The following is a 15,821-nucleotide window of genomic DNA, read 5'->3' as shown; positions in this document are numbered from 1 at the left end:
TCTTAAAATTTAAATTGAAATTGTCCATCTCTATTATTAACGATATTAACTTTGAGTTTCTTTTTCAACAAAATGTAGTATCTCCCGAATAATTTATGAGAAGAGATCGATAAAATTTTGTTTGAAGGACTTCAACTTGTAGTTCGTATAAGAATTCCTAGTTATATGGCAAAGTTACCAAAAAGTATCCTTCCGTTGGCAGAACTGAATCGATACTAGCTGTCTCTCCTTTAACGGAGTCTGCGCGGCGCAATTCGGCCACCTTCGCTAGTGTTTCGTATTCAACATTGGATTTTCCATTTCTTTTTGAATATTTCACTTTTTTACGAAAACGTCAATATGTAAATTCCATTAAAACATCAACTTCAAATTTTTACCAAATATAAAAACTATCGTGATTTGAAACTTACATAGAAATAAAAAAATATCTTTATTATTTACAACGCAAATTTCCATTAAAAATCAAATAAATAAATTTAAACTTTTAATCGTTGCCATTAGTATGGAAATACGTTAGATTAATATCCTTATCAAACCAAAAATAAAAAAAAAACTATATTTCGTAGAATTTTAATCAAGATAGAAAGAATTTAAGAAAAGAAATAAATTTGACAAAGAATAAGAAAAGTATAAAATAAAAAGAATTGCCAAAAATAAAGAGACAACAAATCAAAAAAACCGCTATAAACGTAGTTCGGTCGGTAGGTGGAAACCGCGGAATCGACCGTGGCGCGCTTCGTCTCGCCGGGGTGATGTGGTGGCGCTGATGTCGCGATGCGCGAGTGCTCACAGACCTTCTCATTCCCGTACCGTAGTCCGTCTCGCGAGCTTCGAGGCGACGTTACGTGTTGTGTACCGTGTTCTGGAATCTTTGTTTCCGTATTCGTGTTTTTTCGGTGTGTCGTAGTGTTCATATATCTTTCGTCTTGCGCATTTATAGTGTTATTTCTCGAAATATTTCTTATTTATATCGGTATAGTCGCAACACCGACGAGTTACGACACGTCACGCACGTATCGGCAACAGCGTGACGGAACGATGCACAGATCTTTGCAACAAGATGACGTTTGATTCGCTCGAAGCTTTTGTTCCCACCGGAAACGTTGTTCCCGTTTGCAGCTGGATCGAACGACAGAGTTCCTCGTGAGAATAGTGAACAATCCGGCTGCCGTAAAACGACAACGTGACACCATCATCGATATACATATGTATATGTACATATATGTATATATGTATAAGTAGAAGAGCTGCCCTCTCGGTGATTGTGCGTATTCGATTGTTCGTTTAGCAGTGTCGTGTGATAATTATTCGTGAAACTGTGATTCGGGAACCAAGAAACACATAGTGTCGTGATAAAGAAGCGTTTGGTATATCGGAATCGAGTCATTTCAGGAGGCATCAACGAGAACGACCGAAGACGTACCAGCTTCGATCTATTCTTCGACATTGGAGTCTCGTGGATCGCGTGCTTCGTGCGACCGTACTTCTCGTGTGTATGTGTGTTGTATAGTGCAGGCACAGCGGAGCTACTAGCATCGTGACGTTCTAAAGGTGAGTCTTAGACAATAATACATATTCATAGTGGCGGATTCGCTTTCTCGCTGATTGCGCAAGTTAATTAGCAGAAACGCCCGGTCAGTCGAACGTGATTTCGATTTCGCGCTTTACGTACGTTTATAGTAAGAATATTTTGAAATTGATCGTTCGCTTTCGCGATTCTCTCTAATGCAATCGGACCGTTGACAGTGATAGATTCGGCCTCAGAGACTCGTTCGTGTTCAAGTTTCGGCGCGTCTGCGTGAAACTGATTTCGCTCTGTCGCTTCAGGGATTTAAGAATCATGTCTATACCATATGGACCTATCTTCTAGGCGTATGGAACCATATATCTTTACAATCGTACCGTTCTTTACTTCTTTATCGTAGGAATTTTTCCTATTCTTTATTCTTAATTCTATATGTGCGTACAATGCGTTTCAAATATAAAAGAAATCGATCAACACAGGCATAATGTTTTATTATATAATCGGTTAATCATATTTTACACGTGTTTTTACCAAAAAGAAGCAGTAAATCATATTTCATATTTTAATGACGCATTATATCGCCTAATATTTCCATTTATCGTCGTTCTCGGAATCATAACCTATACAACAGAAGTTCCATTTTAAGTCGTCATTGCCTCCGGCATCGTATTTTCAAACCAAAAATAAATTTCATTTCGCGACGTAACGATGTTTATTTATCGTATCGTTATGGCGTATTTAGGTGAAACGGGAAGGAGACTAGCTTTTGTAATTCTCGGAAAATATATCGTCTTCAAGGCTTTCTTTGTATACACACAATCGATAACAAAAAATTTCGTACATTTTACGCGACTTCAACTGTTATCAAAATTAACGAAAATTTCTTTGGTCAAACATTAATATGGTAGAAAATGTATTCAGATAAAATTATATTTAAAATATAAAGAAACACGGAGAAATTTTAAGTTTACTTCAATCTTTCAAAGAAATTTTCTGAAAAAAGATTATTTCACGTATAATGTTATTCTCTATATACACGAGCATTCCTCGAAATGAGAATTTTTGGATTAACTAAATTCTCTCGTAAGATAACGTATGAAAACTTTTGTTACGACTGCGTTTAAGCGTAGGCGATTCTGGTTGGACGCGTAACAATGTATTAGCCCTGGGTTCCATCAATAATTTGCATAAACCGGCGGGGAAATTTACGCGGCATAGGCGGCAATGCCGGCGCGATGTTCCCTCGCGAAACTCGAAAGTGGATTACAAGTTACGACCAGCCGATTTATGCGGCCATTACGCGCCTGTAAGATCTTAATTACTTCTGCCGTGAACTTTTCGATGTGAAGAATTTCGATACCGTTTCGCCCGATAAAGGAGAAGGAATAAGGAAAGCAAGAACATGCGAAATCAACGTTTAAACTTTGACGTCAGTCACAGATATCGTTATTAGCCTATTTTCGCCTTGGATTTGTTCGAACTCATTGAGTTTCTTTTTTCTTCTTTTATTTTATATATTGAAGCATTTTACGGAGGGAAATTTTAAACTTGAATAAATAGAGTAAAGAATTTAAATTATCTATTTGTTTGAAATTTTTTGTAATAAATATGCGAGATTGAATAGAATTCTGTGCAGCATTGAACTCTGTACAGATTGTTGAGAATTTATTCAAGTATTCGGGATGTAAATGTATCGAGAAATAGGAATTTTGTGAACGGTTTTTGCTCCAATATTATAGATTTCTTCTTCGAAATATGATTTATAGGATCTTATTTATGCGATGAATCTATGATCAATTTTTTTTTGTACCATGGTGAACGATTATTGAAAAACTAATCGAAGTTTCCACTTTCTTCTTGTCATTTTTTATTTTTTACCATTGTTTTTTATAGAATAGAAGTAATCAAAGAAATATAAATAAATATTAACAACAAATATAATAACTTTTTAAACTTTTAAAACAAATAAATTCTTTTCAGAGTTTAAATAGAGTTTAAATTTTTTGTTTGAGAAAAAATTGTTACATTTTCCTAAACTAACTAAACAGTTTCTTTACTTTTCGCGAAATATATTTCCCAATATTAAAATTGTTTTCGTCCCTCAAATATGAATTTCCAGTTCGTAAAAATACACATATGCATTCATACGGGCGATGATTTTTTGGAAATAAAATGCCCCTTTGATATTATATCTTATATACAAAAATCCGATATATTCACCATTTAAAAATTAATAACATCATTATTTCAACTAAGTGTCCATTATTACAATCTGTTTGGTAACATATCAAGTCAAGTTCTATAATAATTGGAAGAGATATATATCTATTTAATTTCCAAATTCATGTAAAATGTTGATCGAACGAAATTAGGTTTATTGATAACGATCGCCGGTTACTCGCACGTAACGACAGCTATCAAAGTTAACGTTTCGTGTGTCATTTATATGGATCAATCATTAAAATGCCTCTGCACGATCATCAACTTCACTCTCGAGTTATTTAATCTCTCATTACTCACGCATTAGAATAACGCGTATAGAAACTTGTTTAAAAGTCGGTCATATCGGATGCTAGATGGAAAGAAAGTCGAAAGTTTCCATCCAAGTTGTACGAATACACGCGAAACTGTTATCAGAAAATCTACACATCGATTTGTCGGCATGCAAATCTCGCGTGCATCGTGCACTCAGCAATTGTCCGGGACACATGTTAAAAATCTCTCGAATTTGTCGAAGATGATATTCGAACCGTCAACACACACGATATTTCTTATTTTCTGAATTTATACAGACGCTCGATCGATGGAATTCGACATGGACTATTCGATGCGCGATATTTTTCGTCGTCGTTTACATTTACATATGGAAAAGTGACGTATTAAACTGTGCGTAACACGTCAAATGTAAAGTACGATATTTATTAATTTATATAATATAATGGAATATTTAAAAGGTGTGCTTAATATTTTATGTATGCTGAAAGGTTTGCCAAAGTGAAACGATATTCCAAACAGATTATTCATAATTATATTAGAGATATATTATATTGAGAATCACATTGTTCGAGGATTTAGTAGTAAATACGGCCGATTTTTAGACGTAGATTATCAATGATCTGTAACGTTAATTATATAAAAGGAAAAGTTACATCAGCGTGATATTAAAATAATACTTTTCGTTACTTGGTTTCTTCGAAACACGATTATTGCTCTCGCGCGAACTTTAAATTTAAATTTATCAAAACCGATAACCCAGTTTGAAAAATTCTATAACATGCAGTTATCTCTCTCAACTTGACACACATTTTGAACGCACCTTGTAAGTTTTATCGAACGTCAGAAATTGGTTACAGAGCAATAAAACTGGGAAATTGATAAAAAATACGATTGGGTCTTCTTTTCGAAAAATCGCAAAATCAGACGTATCTTTCGACGTATCGAAAAACGGGAAGAAATGCCGCTTGAGACGTCAATTTAGGTAAAACGGAGGACAAACATCCTCGAATATACGGGCGAAATATATTCCTGGCGGATATATCCGAAGGAGCTACTGGATATCGATACAGCCACGATATTCTCCTTTCGGAGGCGTGTGCCGGGTTGTGGAACGTTAAGTTTAGTAGCAAGCGTACACGGTAGTACTGGTATTAAATCAAACAAAAGAGGGCGCGGAATGAATGTCGGGAATAGGCGGGAATGAAAGGAGCAAGTTGCTCGAAGTATGATTACGTCGCGAAGAGTAATCCGTGGAGGGAACGAAGTCGCGGAGTAACTATCAAAGAAAGAGGTTAGAGAAGCGTGTCGGAGAGGCAGAGAGAGAGAGAGAGAGAGAGAGTTCGCCTTTCGAACCTTGTCGTTGGAACGCGTGCACGTGTCTCGATTCCGCGAGAGGCGCAAGAACTTAAGTTGTCGAGTCATCGTTTGGAAGGGGAGAGAGGGGTAAGTTTTCATCAAAACTTGCGGTTCGCGCATCTACGCCGTAGTCGCCCTTTAAGTAGCTCTTCATTCCACTCGTGATTCGAAAGAATCTTAATATCGGGATCGGAATCATCTGGATATCAGGGATAACGATAATAGGATAACGATTTGCGGAGGAGGTGGATCGAATATCGGCACGATTTTGCCGAGTTTAATTTAAAGTTGGATCGGGAAGAGTGGGGTATCAAAGGCAATCAAAGTTCTCCCGACAATTATACATATAATTAGCAATAACACTTTGGAAAAGTTGGATGAAAGGGACACTCGATGTTTCGGTGATCGGAGAGTCGAAAGAATCTTCGCAAGTTTCACCCGGTGGGAAATGCAATTAGAGTTCTCAAAGTGGATAATACACCGCAATTAGAACTTTCAACTAACTGCGATATTCGGCCACGAAGCACTCGATGACTACGCCACCTCAACCTTAGAATCCTCGATAATTGTACACCTCTATCAGTAGACCGCTAAACCGCCAAGCCTCGCTAGAATCGATAAGCCTCGCGATTAGAATGGTCGGGGATATGCAGCGTCGGGATAATCCTTCCATCAACTATCGCGTTTCTTTCCATCGTTTCGATCGTTTTTCACGTCTCTCGCGAACCCGATTGTCACTTAAATTGCTTCCCCGTCTACGTCTCAGCTTTTCTCGTTCGAGGACTCGTCGTTACGCCGACGTCTCGCCGGATAGACATTGAAATCCGTCCCACCAGGTCGACTGTTTTCGAAAGTTTAATGTATATCCGGGAATATTGCGCCACTTTTCCAACGAGATCTCCTGCAGGGGAGAGATGCGCGCATTCGAGGCACGTAATCCATGCTCCGCCGTGTGTCGTCCAAGATAAACGAGCCATCCTCTATACCCAGACTAGGAGAAATTTTGTTCCATCGTCGAAATCGCCGGCTCATTGGCCACCGTTCACGACGATTAAACGCCGCGATTTCATCACGATCGTTTCACGATGATGATGCCGTTGAAGCGAGCTGCCATTGTACTCGAAATGGGGAAATTTAGTCGAATCGCAGAATTTCGACACCGAGCCGTGAAACCAGTCATATGGACCGCTTAAATTCGAATCGATACAACGATTTAAACTCTTCGATGTTTAAAGCGTCCGATCCGAATCGGAATGCGTGAAACGAATCGAGAGACAAAGGGTTGGACACAATCGGTAATTTTTCACCTTTCGCAACCGATACCCGGATCGAAATCAAAGTTTATGACCTCGTCGTCAGTTTCACGGTTCAGCGTGAAAATTTCGACCCTCCGCGCTCGCCCCGTTTCCACACTCTTTATTTTTTTCTATTTTTCTCGCCATACCTGTCGCTATCTCGTCCCGCGGTTTCCGCATCGCGAGACATTATTTCCACCATTTCCACGATCGTAACTCGTCAACCGGTTAGCGAAAGATCGTACCCTCCGATTTCGACGTGCTCCCTCGATCGTGAAATCCATTCTCTCCATTTCGGTTAATGGACAACCACGCTGCTGGACAATGAATCTCGAAAAATATTTTGTGTCATCGCGCGTACGAAATAACGGATTAAAGCGTAAACAATTACGCTCGCCCCATCTATCGAGTGAATGCTAAAAAAAGGAAAAATCGATCAAAATTTTTTTTAGAAAGAATTACAACAATTCCGAGTTTCGTTCTTCACGGTTTAGCGGCAAATGTCGGGAAACATTTGGCCCTCCCCAATTTTCACACGACAATCGCGATAAATCAATTCCAGAGACAAAAGTGGTGGGAGAAACAGATACACGACGATGGTTTAGCCACGATGTTTTGCCAAGTTCGATCGTTGGAGCTTTCAGCGGTCGGGTTCGCGATATGTTGCTTAAACGGCGATCCCAAAGTTTGATCGTAAAACATTTTTCACCGGGTAGGGAAAAGAGGGAGAGAGAGAGAAAGAGAGAGAGAGAGAGAGAAGGGGTGGCGCGTAATTTCGTGCATTTCACGTTTGGCCATCTGCCATCCTGGTCAGGGAATCACGAACAGAACTATTGCGTGTCGCGACCGATGGAAAATTAAATCATGAAATTTTCGACGCGGCCATTCTCTCCTCGCCTGGATCACGGTCGGTACGAGACCTCGCGCGTCCGAGAATCGAGGACACGCTCTCGTGGCTTTTCCAAAGTTTCCTCGAACGTGGAAAGGGTCATCGTGGCTCGACAAAGTCCCTCGAAAGCTTCTCGAAACGCGCCACCAAATAAGCTTTTGAGTAATTCGATAACTTTTTCTATAAATCATCGGTCCATCCTCCATCTCCAAGATCCTCGAACCGGATGGAACATTTAACCCCTCGCGCGGTCTTCGAAACGTCGAAACGCGCCCAAGGAATTTTTCGTCGAATGAATGGACTTTGCGAATCTTCTAAAGGGGAAGAGAAAGTTTGATCCTTTCCTATTCATCTTTTTGCAATATCTTTCGTAATAAATCGATAAATGTCTTTGCAGTTTCTTCGTAGTGATCTCGCGTCGTAAAGATCGTGTTCGATAAAGTATATATAAAGTAACGAAGCAACTAGTTTCGAATTATCATTCGTATACATAAATCCTACGTATAGAAAACATATTGGACGAAGCGATTAGGTAGAGCGAGAGTAAGTCAGGTATCGAGTATACGTACGCGAAGTGAAAGATCGTTTACGAATATCTTTGACGGCGGAGTCATGTCGAGGAATCGAGGGCGGGATCGAACGAAGCAGCTCCTTTCGCTTTTGGCAAGTGATCCGAGAAGTAAATTGCCTTAAGTGGTCGATAACGCTCTTCTCCCACGAGAAGACACGGTTGTTGCACGGAGTGATGCACACACGGACACACGGATGTGGATAAGGATAGGGCAACCGCGTAACCCCGCCGTCTATGTATACACACGGATTTTCAACTCGCGATCCGTTGGACGAGTTGGCTGATGCCTTTGTGCTCGATGCACGACCTCCCGCTCCCGGGTGCACACGAGCGAGCACGAACACGCGGCGGTTGAAACACGTTGATGAGTTCTTCATCGTGCAATAACACGTTCCTGTTCTCCCGTTCGACCTCCCACCCCTCCGTTCGAGCTTCCACTTGTTCCTCCTGTTCCTGCCCCGGCCGCGAAATGTCTGCTCCGCCGCATACATGCAGTAATGTCCAAGAGATACTCGACATATCTGCGTGACGTCTCGAGGATGCAGATGTCGCATCAGGGCATTAGCATCGGTCTCAGGATACTCTGGTGATTTTCGAGAACATCTCGGAAATGTCCTCGATCTCCTATCTCCTCTCGACTCTGCTCGGATGGATACAGGCGGTAGGAGTCGAGTACTCCGTGACGTCGATCAATTCTGACGGACTACGCCAGAATCTGTTTATTGATATTTACGAATTGGAATTGTTTCTCTGGATGGAAAGGATGCACAGGCTTCGTTACGTATTCGTTTCGCTATCTTGATTCTTCCAAGTAGGAACGAAACGGGAATTTCAAATAAATACAATTCTATTAATTTTATGATGAATCTCGTTGGTTCGTTCGTAAGCTCGCTCCTTTATAAATCAACGGTAAGATCTTGTGATTCTTGCTAATTTCGCGGTGAATCGATGAATCATTCGGAAGGATAGAGGAAAGGCGGTTTCTTTTTCTTAGATATGTCGCGTCATCGCGCAATTTTTCCAAGCCTTTGTGCCGCAGGGATTTTGCGCGACAAAAGCGATAAATCTATCCGCCATGCGGAACTGACCTATGACCCGCGGTGCCGCGTCTGCGTACACGTAGCAAAGCTTCTTCCGTTCAGATCCCTGGGAACGGGCAACATTTTTATCGCAATACGTTCACCCCGAATTCGTCCCTCTTCTCTCTCTCTCTGAAGTGAACGGACCGCAAGACGATGTCTCTTTTCTCTCTTTCTCTCTCTCTCTCTCTCTCAGATATGATTGTTGCGCGGCCAGATCTTGCTGAACTCGGTCGAAACTTTGTGGTGACGTTCCCGCGAACAAATTTCCTCGGCAAAAGGAAGATGAATTACTATCCCTCGGGAATACCCGTTAACCCCGGCTTCTTAAGATGCAAATCGTTGGTCGAGGCGGGTAACTCGGCACTGGGAATTATGCAAAGGATAATAGGGCTGTGGAGAAATTGGAACCGGCTTAATTGGAGTTAACTTTTTCCTTTTTTTTGTATCAGCGCGTATCATAAATGAAATCGAACGCGAGGAGAATGCGTTTCCCTTGTGCGCGTATTTTCTCACAATTGTGCACGAACAATTGGTATTTGAACTGTAGAGATTCTTGGGGAAATAATTGCAGGGAAGATGATCCTTTTGAGAGAGAGAGAGAAAGAGGACGTGTTTCGCCGCGCATAACTATCTCGGGTTTACCGTCTTTGATTAAAGGAATTGAATAAGCGAGGAACGCATGAGGCAGGTACGCGGCGAGCTTCCGAAATGCTTCACTTTGCTTTGCGCTAATTACACACAAGGAATGGCTCAAACGCGCCAACGCCGAGCATGGCGTGTAACAGTTATCACGGCGTGGATTAACAATCCTCGTTAATTAGCGATCCCGGTTGTCAATCGATCCGACGATGTTACCTGTTAACGCTGGCACGGGAAAAATTACACCACGCACAGCGTTATTACGTTATATATATATATATATATATATATATATATAGATAACAATATCGGTTGTATAATAATACCTGGTATCTTTCCGTTCCGCGACAAACAAACGAAGGGAAGCCTCGAGTTACGCATTACGCATAGCTTTTCATCAATTGGAACGGAGCGCGCATGCAACGCTCGTTGTTTAAAGCCGAACAGTGGTTTAGTCGCCAATGGAATTAGCGCTAATTGGATACGGATCGCGGGATATCGTTTAGCGTCGCTAAACATCCATCGTTACATACCCGTTCGAGCGGGTTTCTCTGATCGAACACTTTTACATAATCACAAAACCCCCGCCTCTCCTTTTTCGCCCTTTTTCATCGAATATGCATGAAGAAGAAATAACAGGGAAAATGAATTCATTGTCGATGCTCAAGATCTTTCGAGTCGCCTTTGCCCACTCGTGCACTTTAACGAATCATCGAATTCACGGTGAACATTAAGGATCCGAATAATTCGATTCCTTTGCCCGAATATCGATTCGAGGGAAACAGCTATTTGCGTCCTTTTTGGAAAGGAAGGCAATTATTCGTTAACGAAGTTATTTTTTTAAAAAGAAAAGAAAAGAAGGGGTGAAAATTTCGTTTAACGTTCGATCCACGATTTCAAGGAGATATATCAAGAACTGCCAAGTAAATCCCATTCACGGTTATTCGCGTGGACCGAGTTACCAAGCTGAGCCGGAAGTTACAACTGAAACAGCTTTCCGTAAAGATCTGAAGCGTGGTATTCTCCCGGTAAAAACATCTTACATTCACACTTGAGGGATCAACGGAAAGCTGGGGTGGAGGAAACGGTGTCGTGGAATATCGCCGAGATAATTCCTTTATCAGCATTCTACCTGAAACCCAAGGACGGATCGACTTCTGTCGTTGGCAGCTCCGCTCCTCGAACAGCGCATAACGCTCCCTTGGAAATTGGATTCCACTCCGTTTTCCGTACAAGTGTTATAACAGTAAAATTAAATCCCTTAGCTGCGGTATGTCGAGGCTGTTTAGATTCGCGCATATGATTCGTGATCGGATAATGCACGCGATTCCTCGAATTCCTTCCTTCTCAAAGAAATCGTATATTCCTAATAAAGAATATTGTTCCTCGAATCTTTTCAGAATCCGAAACGTGATATTATTATTCCAAAGGGATTATTATAAGAACGCGTGCTTTTAAATACAAGTTTCGTTCCCCAATCTTCCGAAACTGGAATGATCGTCATGATAAACACACATTTGGCCATAAATTCAAGATAACATAGAAATTAAAGCTGAAAGAGAGAAAATAAAGCTAAAGAGAAAATAAAGCTGTTTTAAAGAATAAAGGGACAGGTAGGATCATTCGGTAAATTCCACTTTGTGAGCGTAATTGAAAAGGATAATTGGAAGAGCGGCGACGAACTGGCTCGAAGGCCACTCCGTTTTCGATTTTCTGAATTCGAAAACACGCACACAAACGCATATATATATATATATANATATATATATATATATATAATGATCCATGAAACGAGCGGTGAATAATCTTACCGCAAACGATACGGTCGAACGTAGAGGCGCGCATCATGGCGGATTTGTTTAAATTTAAATCGTCAGGTTTCCAGTGGCAGGCAGCTGGGATTCGACCATAATACGAAATACGCGGTGATGGTGAACCGCGACAAACGGGACGACCGAATTCACTTGGGACGTAAAATCTGGGCTTGAAACTATCGGGGGGGGAGGGGGGAAGGGGTTGGCGGCGAAAATTAAACGCGTGTGCGCGACATCAAGTTTAAAATTTCGATTTTTTTTTTTTTTTTTTGCATTCATCGTTCACGCAACGATTTCGAGCGTTTTTCATTGGGATTTGAATCGCGAAGGGATTTTTTTTTTGAAAAACTATCAATTTTTTAAATTTTCCTTATCTTATGTGTAACGTTTAAATGAATTATCAAATGAATTTATTTGTTTTGTTTCTCGATTTCATAATGTTAAAATACGCGCAGCAAAGCATAAAATTTAAATTTTATTATTTATTTCGTATTCGTGCGTTAAAAGGAGGATAAATAAAAATCAGGTGTATTTTTTTATAAAATAACAAACAGCGTTTCGTTAATTTTTCATAATTAGAAAATTTTGTATATTTCTTTTAATAAAGAGTAAAAATTGAGAAAGTAAAAAAATTAATTAAACGTGTAAATTTGTAAAAGGTACAATTGATTTTTCTATTACTTTTTAATGTGTATTTTTAGGATGTATATATATAAAATTTAATCTCATTTATTGTAGATACATATGTAAATATGCGTCAGTGTATAGAAATTCTGTTTCCGTATACAATTTTGGGGAATTTAATTTATGAAGCAGTGTGGAGATATTGTGCAGTTTTTTTTTTATCGATGGCCAGATTTTGATTATTTCGGACTGAGTGCGGGGTTTAATAGATAGTTTATACGTGTGTTTTTGGTATTTACGTTACTTTTTGGAATTGAACTGTTTTTGTCCAAAATTATTCCTCTTCGTTCCGACGAAGAGCGTAATTTCTCATTTTTATCTTCCGGAGATTAAAATTAACAGATATTTGAACGAATTGCAACGCGTTCAGTAAATTCAGTTGATTGCACGATACAACGATGCAAACTTCGTATTCCTTTCATTTGGTCCACCACGAGTCATAGCCCAGGAATATTATTCAAAGTATTTCGATACAATTACAGTCGCGATATAAATCACGTCGTATTGTTGCAATGCATCAATATATTCTATCGGCGGCGTACTTTTTGAACCGAATTATTACACGAGAAATAATTTTTTACCGCAGACAATCATCGTGATTGAGTATTTGTTTCCACGATGCAGTTCTGTCTCTCGTAATTTCGTTTTTCCCCTCGAAACATTTTATACATTTCAATGCTCGCACCGTAGATACCGCGATACAAAATTATTACTTCGATATTAAATTTCTTCTTTTCAAAACAATCTAGTCTCCCTCTCCGAAAAGAAAAAAACCATCGTATAATTTACGCAAAGATATCAATTATTTCGCTTGTTTTTATATAAACAATATTCAATCCGTAACTTCTTCTCGAATCCTTTCCAAGAGGAAACGAACCAATCCTTCTCGACTCGCACACGATCAAAGGGTCGACGACAAAATCGCGACACTTGGTTGGACGATTCTCGCGGAGAGACGAGCCATCATCGACAAAGCATTCACACTAGAATTATCCCGGCCCGTTGCACGAGCTTTGCTACAAATTTAGTACCTCCTCCAGGCGAAGACCCTGTAATTAGTCGCTCCGCATTTTTTCCCCGCCTTTCTCTCTTTTACTCCGTTTACCCTCCCCTCCCCTCCCGTGTTTCGTCCGCCTCTGACTCTGTTTGCCCGCGGTTCCCGGAAAAACGTACGCGCTCCCTGGCGAACGTGTAAACGAACGTGCTAAGAGACGAGTTCACAGGGGACGAGTTTTGTCGATCGGCCAGCCAGAGTAACCGTTTGATCCGAAACTTTACGGAAGAGCGGATCTGCGGTCGAGTCGGCCAAGTCTGTTCCAACCTCTGTATATATCCGCTCAGGAGAATCATCAGGAGAGTTCTCGCATTTCTCCGCCTTAATCGGCAAAGCAATGATTAGTTAGGCATAAGTTCCTTCCCCTCGACCGTCGCCTCCCTTCCCCGGCCGACGTTTACGTAACACACAAGTCCAGGTAATCCTGCAAGTTGTATGCTGCGTAAACGACGGCAGAAGATAAGTTTGATTAGTGTATCAGGTTAGAATGGAACTGGACTCGAGTTGTGCTCGGTGAATAACGGTGAAAGGTTAACCATCTCTCTCTCTCTCTCTCTCTCTCTCTTTCTGTCTCGATTGAATGAAACGGATCATTATGTATGTACGCTTCATCTTGAAATTATTTTTCGAGAAACAGCGTAATTCGTTTAACTTGCGCCACCAACACCAACCGAAATTACCAACCGGCTACAATTACGGGGCGTCTAACAACGCCTTGAGCGCTTAGTTTCCGGATTAGCTGGACGGCCGGTCGCTATTTAAACTCCATGCCAGCACCGTGATTGTTTGCCAGTCGGGAAATTGTAGCTCTAACTGTAGCTATTGTAACCGTGAGTGTGTTAAAAGTGAAAACATCCCCCGTTTCCGAAAGTTCACCGAAAGGCCTCGCGCGATATAATCGTCCAGAGAGGGAGGGAGGGAGGGAGGGAGGGAGAGAGAGAGAGAGAGAGAAAGAGAGAGGATTTACACGAGTGGCGAGGCCATTGGGATTTGGACGTGGGTGAAGTCGAATTCTAGCGCCTCGACCCTGAGCTTAACCTTACGTAACAATCCCAACGGCGTGTGACGATATATCTTGGCGAGAGCATTAATGGCCCCTTGTCCCGTGCTCCGCTACCAACCCCTACATAGCCGCCCGTTTCCGCTCGGTTGCTCAATAGCTTTACGAGTTCATATTTCCATGTCGTTCCTGGATTACCGTACGAGAAGCTTAGATTAAGACGCAAGTTCGCGTTATCCGCTGTCTCTTCGTGTCTTCGAGAATGGATAAAAACGCTTGGTTAATAAAAGTGGTCTGGATGGAAGAAGTTTCGTGACGGAGTTTCGATGGTTGCCGATTTTTTAATGGATGATGGGTATCGATCTTGCCCGATCAATGCTCGACGTGCTCCACTGATTCCGCGATACACGATTTCTTTCGAATGAATTTGTTTCGAATGAACTTCTAATTCTTGATTTGATGACATTTGAATACATCGCGTCGCATATGTGTTCGTTCTCTCTCCCAAAAAAAAAAAAAAAAAGAAAAAAGAAGGATTGTTCAGGAAATCAAGAATCAGAAGATCGACACGAGGTCAGTTAGCGAGAAGAGCAAAGCACGACTGGTGATTTATGCTTTTAATCGAATTGCAATTGCGCGTGACAGGTTCAGTCTTCATCTTTCTTTCTGTACCCCTCCACGATAGCCTCTCCACGTTCATCAAAAGTTATCGGGGAGAGTAGCGTTCGTGTCCCTTATCAAGGGACGAAGCCGGATCTGATCGATGTCAGCCACCATTTTTTGCGCTCCTCCGCGGCGATTGTCCTCTTTCGCCGTCGGGAATTGCGATTCTTCAACTCGTATCCCATCACCGTATATGCCTAATAAATCCAGCAAACACAATCTGGCTGGTACGCGTAATCTGCTTTAATTCATTCGATTCTGTCGCGTTTGCTCGTTTGCCTTTTGTCTGTTATTCTTTATCTCTTGCTCGCGTACGCGATTCGGAAGTCCTTTTGTCCGAAACGCGTCTCCAGACACGGATATTGATGTTGTCGATAAAGCTGATTTAAATCGGTGCATAATTTTGCAATTTTTCCTTATGGGCTACGAAGGATGAAAGTTCGAACGATACGTGGAAAAATCGATATTCAGCTTTTATTTGTATTTTTTTTTTTTTTTTTTTGGTAAAAACTTGGCTACGATAATGATCAAATTCGATACGGATCTTTTTTTCCTTTCCTTCTTGTAAAACTGTACAGCGCAGTAATTTTTCCGCGCTAAGCTATTGGATTATTCGTGGTCCATTAACGCGCTCGAAGATGCCAGTTTGCGTTAAAAGCAAATATTGAAAGTGGAAATTAGAAGATGGACGTCGAATATCCAGCGGCTTTGCGATCGTTCGAATACGAGATCAAAGCAAGCAAAATCTACAAC

General features: G+C 40.9%; 1 protein-coding gene across 2 annotated transcripts in view; it reads left to right on the top strand.

Moving 5' to 3' along the window:
- Positions 1 to 1,396: 1,396 nt before the first annotated feature.
- The window catches only part of LOC122713501 (neuroligin-4, X-linked-like), a 284,705-nt gene continuing 270,280 nt past the window's right edge, over positions 1,397 to 15,821 (top strand). For both annotated transcript variants that reach the window (XM_043934039.1, XM_043934038.1), the window contains exon 1: positions 1,397 to 1,551. The gene's annotated coding sequence lies outside the window, so the exon portion shown is untranslated. The remainder of the gene's footprint in view (positions 1,552 to 15,821) is intronic.

The sequence above is a fragment of the Apis laboriosa genome, unplaced genomic scaffold (genome assembly GCF_014066325.1).
Source record: "Apis laboriosa isolate Shangri-la unplaced genomic scaffold, ASM1406632v1 scaffold23_cov150, whole genome shotgun sequence".
NCBI classification, from domain to species: Eukaryota; Metazoa; Arthropoda; class Insecta; order Hymenoptera; family Apidae; genus Apis; species Apis laboriosa.
This window is presented reverse-complemented; position numbering and strand designations above follow the sequence as displayed.